Source organism: Columba livia, chromosome Z, assembly GCF_036013475.1.
Source record: "Columba livia isolate bColLiv1 breed racing homer chromosome Z, bColLiv1.pat.W.v2, whole genome shotgun sequence".
In the NCBI taxonomy this organism is placed as follows: Eukaryota; Metazoa; Chordata; class Aves; order Columbiformes; family Columbidae; genus Columba; species Columba livia.
The window spans coordinates 52,450,768-52,463,141 of NC_088642.1; the positions used below are offsets into that span (position 1 = coordinate 52,450,768).

Genomic DNA, 12,374 nt, shown 5'->3' on the forward strand with positions numbered 1-12,374 from the left:
CAAATTAGTAGCTCCTGATATAAATCACAGATAGAGTTTTGCACTACCCTTCTGACAGGTGTGCATACAATAATATGCCATTAATAGGAAAAATATACATTTCATATAAACCCTTTAAAACAAGAAGGACAACAATTAAAACATAATACACTGAATGGACACTTGCAACAGTTTATGAATGCTGACAGAACAGATCTGACTGAACTGATTTAAGGCTAAAACTTTTGAAAAAGATCTGAGAGAACCATCTTGTAACAGTACTGTTAAAGAACCCCCAAAAATAACAAAAAAGAGGACACAAATTATTTCTGACAATACCAAAATCAAACACGTTTATGTAGTGGACATTAATACTCACTTTATTTTTCATTCTGCTACATAGGCTATCTACTGCTTGAAAAGAGACTGTAGGCGCTTCATAGAAACTAGGAAATTTGAGTTAAAACTGCTTTGCATCAGATTTACATGTTGGGCATTTAAGGCATAGCAAACTTGATTTTGCAGCAGTACTTGTTGAGACAGAATTCCCATAGATTTCAGTGAAACTCATTTGCATGAGGATTGTAGGGTGGGGCACACAGCACCTTCTGAGTAATCATCTTAACATACACACACTATGATAATTTAAATTTATCTTATTATTTTATATTCTTTTGTTAGCTTTAAACTTTCAGTGCAAAGCCGAAACATGTGAACATTAAAGAGCATAACATAAAGTGCTGCAGGCAGCAGCCTTGCCCAACTCTAGCAGAGGTGGAAGTCAACACATAACATTCTCCTGACCACCTTGTCCATGGCTTTTACTATTGAAGACATTTGCACACTGTGTCCAGTCTTATTGAGGAATATCATATATACTGATTTGGGTCAAATTAATTTAATATAGGAAAAGAAAGGTTTCAAAGTAATATGTGTATGTAGAGCAGTATAAAATAATTCTAACTTACACGTTTATAAAATTATGAAATTCAGTACAGGTGTATTTTCCAACTCAACACAGAAGGTTTTAGAAACTAGCAGGAGGCTACTATAGGATCTAAACCAAGAAAACACATAAACAATGCATAAGAAGTGTGTATTATCAAGGCATTTTCTGACACATGCCTTGGCCACTGGAGATCTGTCCAAGGGCTTGTTCTAGCAAGTTGACTTTAGATGACTCTAAATACTTCATAAAAACAATTTGTGGCCATGTTGGCAAATAGACAAAAGCTAAGCCTCAGCTTTTGCAACCGGAAACAGTCAGATTCACATAAGCAAACAGTGAAAACAATAACTTTGAAAGGCCCTGGATGGAAGTCTTAAAATTTATATCTCATCTATAAAAACAGAATGTAATGCATTTTTACAATAATTTATTGCATGAGAAAATGAGGGCTTTTGATTTACACACACCCTATGAAGCAAATCCTGACACTTTTGCAAAGGCATACTTCCAATGTTTTTGTTCATACATAATGGAATATTTTTCTCCTATTTTTCTACCATTCTTCATTGGAATTATCAGCTAAGTCAGTCTTAGGCATTCACAAACCCCCTGTAAGCTCTGGGAATCTTGGCTTCTAAGCTACAGGAAATATGTCCACAGTGTCTGTGTACTTCCAACTTTGTAAAAGGATGAATGTACTTTTGGCATATGGTCCTGTATGCAAAAAATGATTTACCAAATGGAAAAGAGAGGCTTAAACATTTATAGTGGAGCTTAAATGCTCTTTTCTAGATAAACTTCCTTCATGAAGAAATGCAACATTAAAAACAAAACAAAGACAGCTTGATGAAATGAGCTTAGTTGCCTCTGTTTAGCCTCTACTGAAAAAACCATCTGTATCACAAAAGCTGCCCTCACAACTGCAACCTTGACGGACGTGGGGATTGAATGAGTGTGGAAATTGAATTACACCCTCTCTCGCCGTAGGTGGTCCTTACGGATCAGCGTACCAGCACGTGTCAGAACCCGGCACCACTCCTGTCCACGATGCATCTGTTCCCTGGACACAGTCCTTCAGACTGCAGCTCTCTCAGTATGACACTATTCAAGGGAGGTAAATACAATTAAAAAATAATAATCTCTCTTTGAAACAGTAATTTAAGATAAATGTCTGTTTGCAATAGACATTTGCAATAGGAACTCTCATTGCAGGCTCCTGCTAATCTGATTTAAGCATGATTTTGTTTCCATTCAGGAAGCTGAAATTAATTTAGCTGTTCCTGAACACTGCTACAGAAAGATGAAGTATCCAATGGCTCACGGCTACAGTTCCTAGTTCAACAGCCACATCTGCTACGCAGTCAGGTTATGCTGAAATTTTGTTTGCTTTAGCTACCATTACACAGGGGATTTATACTATTACACTGTTATCCCATTACATTCAGTTTTTAGACTTTTATAGATTGCCTAGAGACTGAAAAGCAGAAGAACTCTGATCTTCATGCATGCTAAATTACCAGCTGCAAGAAAATCTCCAGCAGATTCCCTGCAATGATTTTGTCATTAATGCACCCCAACATTGAGAAGTCTGATGTGATCTGATTTCCCACTATTGTCTGCTTTCTAGTGTTAGTATTAGTGTTAGTGTTAGTATTAGTGTTAGTGTTAGTATTAGTATTAGTATTAGTAGTATTATATTACTACTACTGCTTTCAGTCCAGGACTACTTTTTAGTTTAAAAAGTTGTGGTTGGTAATTAATCCTATGCATTGAAGATGGCATTTTGTTCAGCAACAATGGGCAGGACAAAAACTACGGTCAACCGCATCAAAATAGGTAACAATCTATGAAGCACAAACTGAAGTCTCCTATTGTTTTTCAGAGACTTGCAAAGTAGTTTTTGAATAAAGGCAATTCTTCAATACGGCTCTTCCATAATGACATGGAGGACTACATCAAGTCACTTAGGAAATCAAGACACCTAACCCTCTGTGAACTCTCCTAATTCTGGGACTTATCTTCCACCATCTCTTTCAAATTGAAAGGTAAATAGAAACAACCAAATCAAAACAAAAAAAAATAAGATAGCCAAAATCACTCTTCGAAGGATGTCTAATTAGATGAAGAACTCAGATCCGAGGGTCAAGTCTGTTCTTTGTGTGTCACCTCCTGCTATACATATGAGGGCAGCTATAGCAAGATAACCCAAAGCAGATAGGACTGCTAGCATAATAAAAGGAGATGGCTTGTCCTTAATGCAAATATTAATGGTGTGGCTAGCATTATTGGCAGTTTAAAAAACAAACAAACACCATCACACACAAACAAACAAAAACAACAAAATCCAAACAAAACCAGAAACCAAACAAACAAATAAACCCCACAGCCAACCAAACAAAACCACCACCAAAAAAACCCCAAAACTTCCAGTCATCACTGTGATGCAAACAGCCATACGAATGCCCAAGGGTCATTATCACAACCAACATCTTAAGCTGAATTGCTTGCTATTCCTAACTCATGACAAGATTCTCGCTGCCGATTTTTCACTTACACTCACAGGCTGCTATCTATGAATAGCGAGCAACCCCGTCACCTCATTTTCTTTACAGCTTTCTCTTTAAAACAAAAATTCAACACACAGTTCAGGAAATATTGTAAGATGAAGCTGGCTGCACTCCTAGAAATAAAAAATGAAAGTTTCCGTAAAACCTGACATCTCACTGTAAATTACACTTTAAAACCCCCCAAAACAAACAGGAAAAGATACTATTACCTAATGTCTGAAAAATCAGAGAATATATTCATTCATTCTGCAAGTGAAATTACATAGTAAATAAAATATCCAGGTACATTTTCAACCAGTGCCTTCCTCGAAAGAGTACATTATTTTCCTTTATCAAGGAAAGCAAATGTTGGTCTTGGTGCAGATCATCTTATTAGCCCAAAAACATGCTCAACAAGACAAAACTGGATGCCATTTTCACAGCAGCATTCTAAGACGGTTTCCAGTGTGACCCCCAACCCCAACAATTTCTGATCTCTGATTAAGACAGCTATCCAAATTCATTCTACTAGGTAAACCATCATATTCTCTATGCTTTCAAGTTTATTTTCAGAGAAGTAACTTTATTTGCAAGCGACACATCCAGATATCATTCATCACTAGTTTCAGTGTGCAATTTAATCCCATGACAACCACATTGGCTTTCACATCATTCATGTGGCCATGACTGTAAATGCAACGTTTGTGGTCAGTCCAAAACGCAGACAACATGAAAGGAACCAGATAACGTAGCCTCACCAGGGTGACATTACACGCTGTGCCTATAAAATCAGACTACTACTTCTACAGCCACAGCTTTTTCTCAACATCAGAGTTCTACCAGGGTCCGTAACACCTGAAGCAAACAGAAGTTTCCTTCTCCGGAAGGTAAACCCTGCTAATCCCAACATTTGCTCAAAGGAAAGCACGGACATGTTGCTTAATGCCACAGTAAAAGCAATTTATTTCAAAGACAACAAGGAGCTGCAGAAACTTTTTGCAAAATGCAAATCTATCTAAGGTATTTTTTGTGTACTACATTATTCTGGAGATCTGAATGGTTTCTGCTTTTGGGAGCCTGCTCCCAGGAGAGCTGGTGCAGGCCTGTGGTGCCCTGTATTGACATTTTAGGCAGTGTCAGTCCTAACTATAAATTTAAAACCAAAGCTAAGTGCCACTGGATCACAGGAGAAATTAAAGCCTGTGGCTGCTCCTGCCCAGTCTGGCTTGGCCTGAGGGACACACAAATAAGTACCAAGAGTTCATTAAGGCTGTTATGACAATAGAGTCAAATAGAGTCAAGCCTAAGTAGCAAGGACACTCTCACCCAAAGGACCATATAAGGTTGAAACTTACTTAGCACTGTATTTATAACTCCAAGCTATGTAGTATAAGCCAAAGATTAAAGGTATACACTTTGGAAGGAAAAACTGCTGTCCCAAGGGTTAAAAGAACCATGCATCAGTATGTTTCTAGATTATGAGATCCTTAGAGTGTTCTATAAGAATTATGTTTAATACATGCCCATTACAGGGCTGGGATCTAAGGGCTGCTTGCGTCTCCTGGATGTCTGACGGACTACCCTGTCCTAGCTCCCTTTTGTTGTGGCAGGCTATTCAGCAGAAATAGAAAGCACTGTCAGCATGGTAAGGTCACATTAACTTGCTGAAAATTGGCTCAAAAGCATCTCTTTTTGGATTAGTTCTCTGACTGCAATTCTCATATGAGTCAGCAGCCAGAGAAGTAGGTATTAATTTAGCAACCAAGTTACTCCAGAATATGTGAAACAAAGCCCCTGTTGGTGTCAGCTGAAACTCAATTGCCCTTCCTGTTACTTCTGCACCCAGCACACAAAGTCAGATCAAGTTCTTTAGAAGTGGCCAACCCCTTCCATGGTCCTTTCATGCCACCGCTGAACATGGTTGTGCATAACTCTCTGTTATCTCTATGTAAAGAAAACCAAACAAAAGCTACATTTAGAAAATCATTCCAATTACAAGAAATAGTACCTCTGGTCAAATACAAACCATTAAAACTACATTATTCAGCTATGCCCTCAAAGCCCATGGCACATTTAGCAGAAGTAGTTATTTAAGGGATTGTAGGTTCAGAAATGAATTGATATATCCAAATATGATGAACAGTCATCAACAGCACAAAAATGTTATTTGTTACATGGGTGTTAGGCTGGGAAAAAAGCCCAATCCTGAAATACCTAACAGTTTTAATCTGAAATAGGGAAAAAAAATAACTGTAGTGTTCATTTATTTTGCAACACATTAAGAATACTCTATATGTTATTACTTACTTTTAGTGAAATACATATGATGTTGAAACAAATGATACTTGTTTCAAATTCTAAAATAGAAATGTACTCCTTAGCACAGCAGTCTCACCATGACTGAGAAACGTTACTTCAGGAATGCCCACACATCAAAGTCTGAAGTGCCTGCAACCTTTATATTTTATTTGATGACAACATCCCAGGACTTTAACAAATGAAGTTTAAAAATATAAGCAAATAAGGAGCAAATGAGATATTTTTAAATACTCAGGAATGTCTCTCCATGACTTGATCTATTTCTAGGTTGCCTCCTGACCTTGCCATGGCACTCAAAAGACTTCGTGAGAAGCTTCAAAGCAAAGAGGAGAAACAAAGATACGTTACACAAATCCCCAGAAGGCAATTATGCCTCTCCTTTACTTTTCCTTAAATAAACCCTGGTTACAAACTGGAACCACAATTTTTAATACATCTTGAAGGTGGCCAGAAATAGACTGTAGCCTCAGGATTACATGGTAGGGAGAGAGGAAGAGAAATACTGTGAGCTGCTACATCTTCCAATAAAACTTTGAAGCTATGGAAACCTTACAATTCTTCCTAAATTCAGTTTTATCATTCAGTTGCTAACAGCAACTACTATTTGTTTGAATCAGCAAAAAAAAATCAGGGGTCCAGCCCACTGCAACTGGCACTTTGACACAAAATAATGCAGAAGTAATGTATATATGTTCGTACCAACCAGTCTAAATACATATAAAAGAACAATAATATTCACTTGATGCTGCAGCCACCTCCTGATGGGAGAACTTTCCACAGCATAAGGCCAACACAAATGCACAGAGAGTTACATCTTCCAATTATGCTGCCACCTCTAGGTGACAATCATACAGCCAGAAGATCATCAAGCTCTGGAGGTTCTGCATGGGCACACAGACCAACTCCACAGCAGCGTCTGCTATAAATGCTGTCTCCTTGCCTTCTAAAAAGGATCCCAGTACACAGTGGAGTTTGGATCCCATGTAACAGCTGGTTTCACTTAAAAATTAGTTTCTGCTAATGCAACTGAAACAGAGCAGGAATTTTGTTTTGATGTACAATTTACAACGTATGTAAAGGACCAAGAGTTAAGGAAAAACACTGATGAACTTTAAATTATTTGGAAATACAGAATTCACATTTTTGCATAATAGAAAGCTAGAATTTTTGAAAGCTGATAAATAGAGTCCTCTGCTCTTCGTTTCTAGAACAAAACAAAATGACAGTAGTTACTGTACCAAACTACCTAGCAAACCAGAAGGCCCCTCTTGACAACTTTTCAGTTTTACAGCAAAACACTGCTTAGACATGTTGTCTCATATAAGGTGGAGCACAAAAATCAGCAAGTTCTAAGTTTATACCAATTTCAGGCTTTGAAACTAGAAAAAGAAGATTCATGCACAAAGTAAACCATGGTTTCCTCTCATCACACTCTCAACAGGACACAGCGGCAAAAACAAGTCTGTTTTAGTCATCAGCTTTGCACAATCCAGGCACTATATTGATGCATAATGCAGCCAAGTGTCCATAAAGCTCATTTAACAAGGGACACTGAAGAACAAAGAGATGGTACTTTCTGGCATCAACTTGGAACCAACCAACCACTCCAGATGCAAGAGGTTCCACTGCCAGTTTTCTTGGGCCACCTCTTTTTTCATGAGATGGAATTTCAGATGCAATACCCTGCCCCATCAACATCAAAACCAAAGCCCTATTTCAAGCAGAAAGACATTTTATCAAAGTTCCATTTACCTGGCCATGGAATAGTCACAATTACATACTTTACAGTGTCAGCTGAAAAAGGTAGAGAACAAGTTAGACTTCTTGTGTACTTAGACTTCAGTAAAACCTTTGACACTGTATCCCACAGCATCTTCCTGGAGAAGCTTGCAGCTCACAGCCTGGATGGGTGTACTCTGCAATGGATAAAGAACTGGCTGGATGGCCAAGCCCAAAGAATTGTGGTGAATGAAGCCAAATCCAGCTGGACGTCAGTCACGAGTGGTGTTCCCCAGGGCTCAGGTATTGGGGCCAGTTCTGTTTAATCTCTTTATCAATGATCTGGATGAGGGGATTGAGTGCACCCTTAGTAAGTTTGCAGATGACACCAAACTGGGTGGGAGTGTTGATCTGCTGAAGAGTAGGAAGGCCATACAGAGGGATCTGGACTGGCTGGATCTTTGGGCTGAGGCCAATTGTATGAGGTTCAACAAGGCCAAGTGGTGGGTCCTGCACTTGGGTCACAACAACCCCAGGCAGCACTACAGGCTCGGGGAAGAGTGGCTGGAAAGCTGCCTGGTGGAAAAGGATCTGGGGGTGTTGACTGACAGCCGGCTGAACATGAGCCAGCAGTGTGTCCAGGTGGCCAAGAAGATCAACAGCACCCTGGCTTGTATCAGAACTAGTGTGGTCAGCAGGACTAGCGAAGCGATCGTGCCCCGGTACTCAGCACTGGTGAGGCTACACCTTGAATCCTGTGTTCAGTTTTGGGCCCTGCACTACAAGAAAGACATTGAGGTGCTGGAGAGAGTTCAGAGAAGGGCAACAAAGCTGTTGAGGGGCCTGGAGCACAAATCTTACGAGGAGCGGTTGAGGGAACTGGGGCTGTTTAGGCTGGAGAAAAGGAGGCTGAGGGGAAACCTTATCACTCTCTACAACTACCTGAAAGGGGGTTGTACCATGGAAGGTGCTGGTCTTTTTCTCCCAAGGAGCAAGTGATAGGACAAGAAGAAATGGCCTCAAGTTGTGCCAGAGGAAGTTTAGATTGGATATTAGGAAAAAATTATTCACAGAAAGGGTTGTCAAGCATTGGAACAGGCTGCCCAGGGAAGTGGTGGAGTCACCATCCCTGGAGGGGTTTAACAGGTGTTTAGATGAGGTTCTTAGGGACATAGTTTTGTGCTAGAGTTAGGTCATGTTATGATCCTAAGGGTCACTTCCAACTGAAATTATTTTATCCTCAGGTTTCAGCGTGATCACCTTCAACACAAAAACGCTCTCCATTAACAGAGTAACAGAAGATTTGGAAAATCCTGGTGGTTTCCATCAGTCCAAACAATACAGAAACATACAGAAGAAAGAATAATTTGTTATTTCTTTCTGAAAGAAGGGAAAGACACCAAACTGAGGGGGCTCCTAGATTTGGAGCAAGAGAACTCTAAAGTATGGAATACATTGGACGCTGTTTTCTAAAGTCATTGCTGATACTATGGTAATTGACATAAAACTTCATTTTGTGTCAATAGCATAGAGATCATCAAATAAATAATTCAGGAATATGTCTTCATGCTTTGACATCAAAACAGAGCTGGAACTAAGAAACACTGCTTAACAGTCAAGCTCTGGACAGGAGAATTTTTCCAGTGCTTAATTCTGAATATGTTGGTATTCAAAGCACACTTTCCACACTCTATTTTACAGACATTCCCTAAGCAAAAAGAGGTTTGAAATAATACACACTAGCCAAACCATAACATATTACATAGGGGAAATAAACGGCCATAGAACACAGCAGGTAGTATGGTGCTGTTCAGCCTATGAGGCAAATGAACACAAGCCATGAAAATGCAGTATCTGTTCTCAGATGAGCAATTAAAATATAAAAACTTAGGCATTTAAAAAAAAATTATAGAGTTATACTTGCAAAGTGATCAGTAATTAAATTACATCATTTTCCTTGATCTTCACACCACAACGTCTCAAGAACAAGGCTTACAAATGGTTCACCTACAATTAGGATCCATTTTGGATGGCATCACTACTTACTGACTCCTCATTTCACAGAGGATCTGGTAGGTTTTGTCATGGCAGAAAAGTACACCAAACATGAGTAAATTAGCATAACCTGTTGACCAGCCTTTGATCGGGACTGAACTCACTGCTTCAGTACAGATCCTATGTGCTGCAACAACCAGTGCTCTGACATTAAGATTGAAGTGCACTATTAGAGGTAGATTAACAGTTGTGGAAAAGGGAAAAAATAAATAAATAATAATTTAAAAAAAATAAGATATTGTCATTCCTCTACCCACCCACTCTACCCCATAAGTTCTGTCTAAGATCACCAGTCCTAAAACAACTTATTTAGCAAAAATTTGGGCATTTTCTCTACAGATTTCTGCTCCAAGCTTTACTACTCAAAACATATGCTGACCATACTCAAGCAGAGTAGCACCATATTTCTGCTCTACATCCCCCCTACCATGTGAATTATGAAGAGGTTAATTTATGTCCCAACTTAAAGGGCGGACATTGTTGACACACATTTTCACGTGGTGCAGTGATGCTGTTACGCTATGCATATGCCAAATTCTACCACAGAGATGGCTGGCTGTCGATCACAGTTGACAAGATGTCTAAAATTAGTTTTTCCTGCTGAGCATCAAAGACACGGTGATCTTGCAACTGGTCTATCAAGTTTTGGTATGCAACTAAAGCACTGTTTCGGGCTAAAATAGTTATTATTGTCTAAATGCATCAGTTAATCTTCCGACCACTGCACAGAGTCTTGACTCAGATTCTAGATCTCTGAAAAAAGCAAATGAAGAGTTAGTGTAGATGCCAAAAAAGCTGCCAGGGAAGCCAAAGAATTGTGAAAGGAACTAAAAATAACAATGACTGTTCTTTGCAAGAGGGATAAAGCAATAATGACAAGATCATGCAACTTCTAAGCACCACATTTTATTCAAGATATTACGTACCTGAGCTTAAGAGATGGTGTGTATGTTGAGTATATCTGAATATTTACCTTTCTAAAATTATTAATTTTCTGTGTTAAAATGCTCAGGCTGTACTTTATTTCACCTAATCCTCCAATCCCTTCCAGAGCTGAAATCAGTGTTTCTTGGAAAATGGATGCAACAGACATTTTTAAAGTACTGTCTATATTAATAAATGAGTGGACATCTGTATTTTCTGCCTTATCTTTCTTTTTAGGAAACCACTTTTTCACACTGGCAAATTTTATCCTGTATTGAGGTACTCTATACGCTCAGTTCTATATTGCCTTCAGTTCCTACCAGTATGGGAATTAAGAACACTGTACAGATGCTCAGCATGTGACTTTGGATTACCTGAAAACAAAAGGGAGGCATTGCCACCACTGCTACTGCTGTCAGGCTGAGCAATGTTACCCAGTACACATCTGTAATACAGGTTATAAATCTGGCATCAATTAAGAAAAACTAACATACTTAAGACATAGTGAACTGGGTTCATTGTACAAGTGTGTGTGTCATAAAGTCTCAATAGATACTGTAACATTTCATTTTTCCTGCTGAGATTTTTCAAAAAAGAAGGATGGACTATTTCAACACCTCCTATCCTAAAACTTATATTTTGAGTGACACGGTTTCACTGTGAAATCAAGAAGAAATTCACACAAGACAGATTCTTTCATATCAGGTGCATTACTTCAAAGAAACAAAAAAAAACAACTGTCAGATCTGATCAATACAACTTTCCAGAGCTGCTCAGCAAAGCAGAGTGAGGAAGGGCATATAGTTCTCAACAGCAAACACACAGTCGCAGTCTCACTTTGAAAATCACAAATTAACGTCTGATCATAGCATTTTTTAAACACCAAGTAAAAAGCTATTTGCTACACTCTGCATCTACCCCATGGTTCTCCCAGCTAGATAGTTCAGGCTTATCTCACAATCCCCTCTAGAGATCAAGCTCTATCCTTGCAAGAGTCACTTACTCAGATTCAACAGGAATAAGTAAATATAAGTAATTATTTTAAAATTTAGGTTCAAGATTTATTTTTCCTCTATGTATTTTACTTTCAGAAGAGGTTACACATCATTCTTGCTGACATGGGAAATACTGCTGAACTACATACTCAAAGCAGGAAACCTTCCAACATGAGATGTATTGCACCACTACCGCAACAGCTCTACAAGAAATACTACTTGCAACTACTTTGTACAAGAGCACCAAGCATTACCAGTTCTCCCTGCATTCCTGTATTCCCTCATTTGCAAGAAAGAGAGTAATCTTCCCCTGCCCACATGAATTTAGAAAGCTGAGCTCAGTCTTTGAAAGACTCGCCTTCATCAGTTGAAGACAGCTGATGCTGGACACTAGGTGGAAAACAAGAACAACAAAGATCACCATCTTTGCATGACCTCTTGGCCTTCAAAGCAACAGAACATACTGCACTGAGAATCTGCCAGCTGACATAACTACAGGGTGCTTCTGTGATAAATGTAAGGATTGATTTAAAGCAGTCATTCTTCACATTTTATGTGCATTTTACAAGGGAGAAGGATATTAGTACAGCTCTCCCACTAAGCTGAGAAAAAAAGGCAGACAAAAAAGACAGAGAACAAAAGAGCCAACGGAGGGCCAAGCAGAGGGCCAGATGGTGACAGCAAGCCTCAAATCTTTCAGTTCCCTGTGCCTATCAGAGCATCAGAGAATGAAAGCTTTGGATAAGAAGAACAGGCATACCATCTTCCTTCTGATCTTGTTTTTTCCCATTCTCTGCTACCAGATTAATGAGTTTAATAGTTCATGCCATGGAAAACCACCGTGAGGGCTGGGGGAAGCTTATCGAGCCACAGCTTTCTCTGAGTTCT

General features: G+C 39.0%; 1 protein-coding gene across 26 annotated transcripts in view; it reads right to left on the bottom strand.

Moving 5' to 3' along the window:
• The window catches only part of AOPEP (aminopeptidase O (putative)), a 191,473-nt gene that overhangs the window by 46,429 nt on the left and 132,670 nt on the right, over positions 1–12,374 (bottom strand). For 4 of the 26 annotated variants that reach the window (XR_010468930.1, XR_010468928.1, XR_010468935.1 and 1 more), the window contains 2 exons: positions 1,939–2,029; positions 359–1,036 (listed from right to left, as the gene is read on the bottom strand). The exons of 20 other annotated variants lie outside the window; for them this stretch is intronic. The gene's annotated coding sequence lies outside the window, so the exon portion shown is untranslated. The remainder of the gene's footprint in view (positions 1–358; positions 1,037–1,938; positions 2,030–12,374) is intronic. 2 more of the 26 variants (XR_010468932.1, XR_010468929.1) reach the window with 1 other exon arrangement.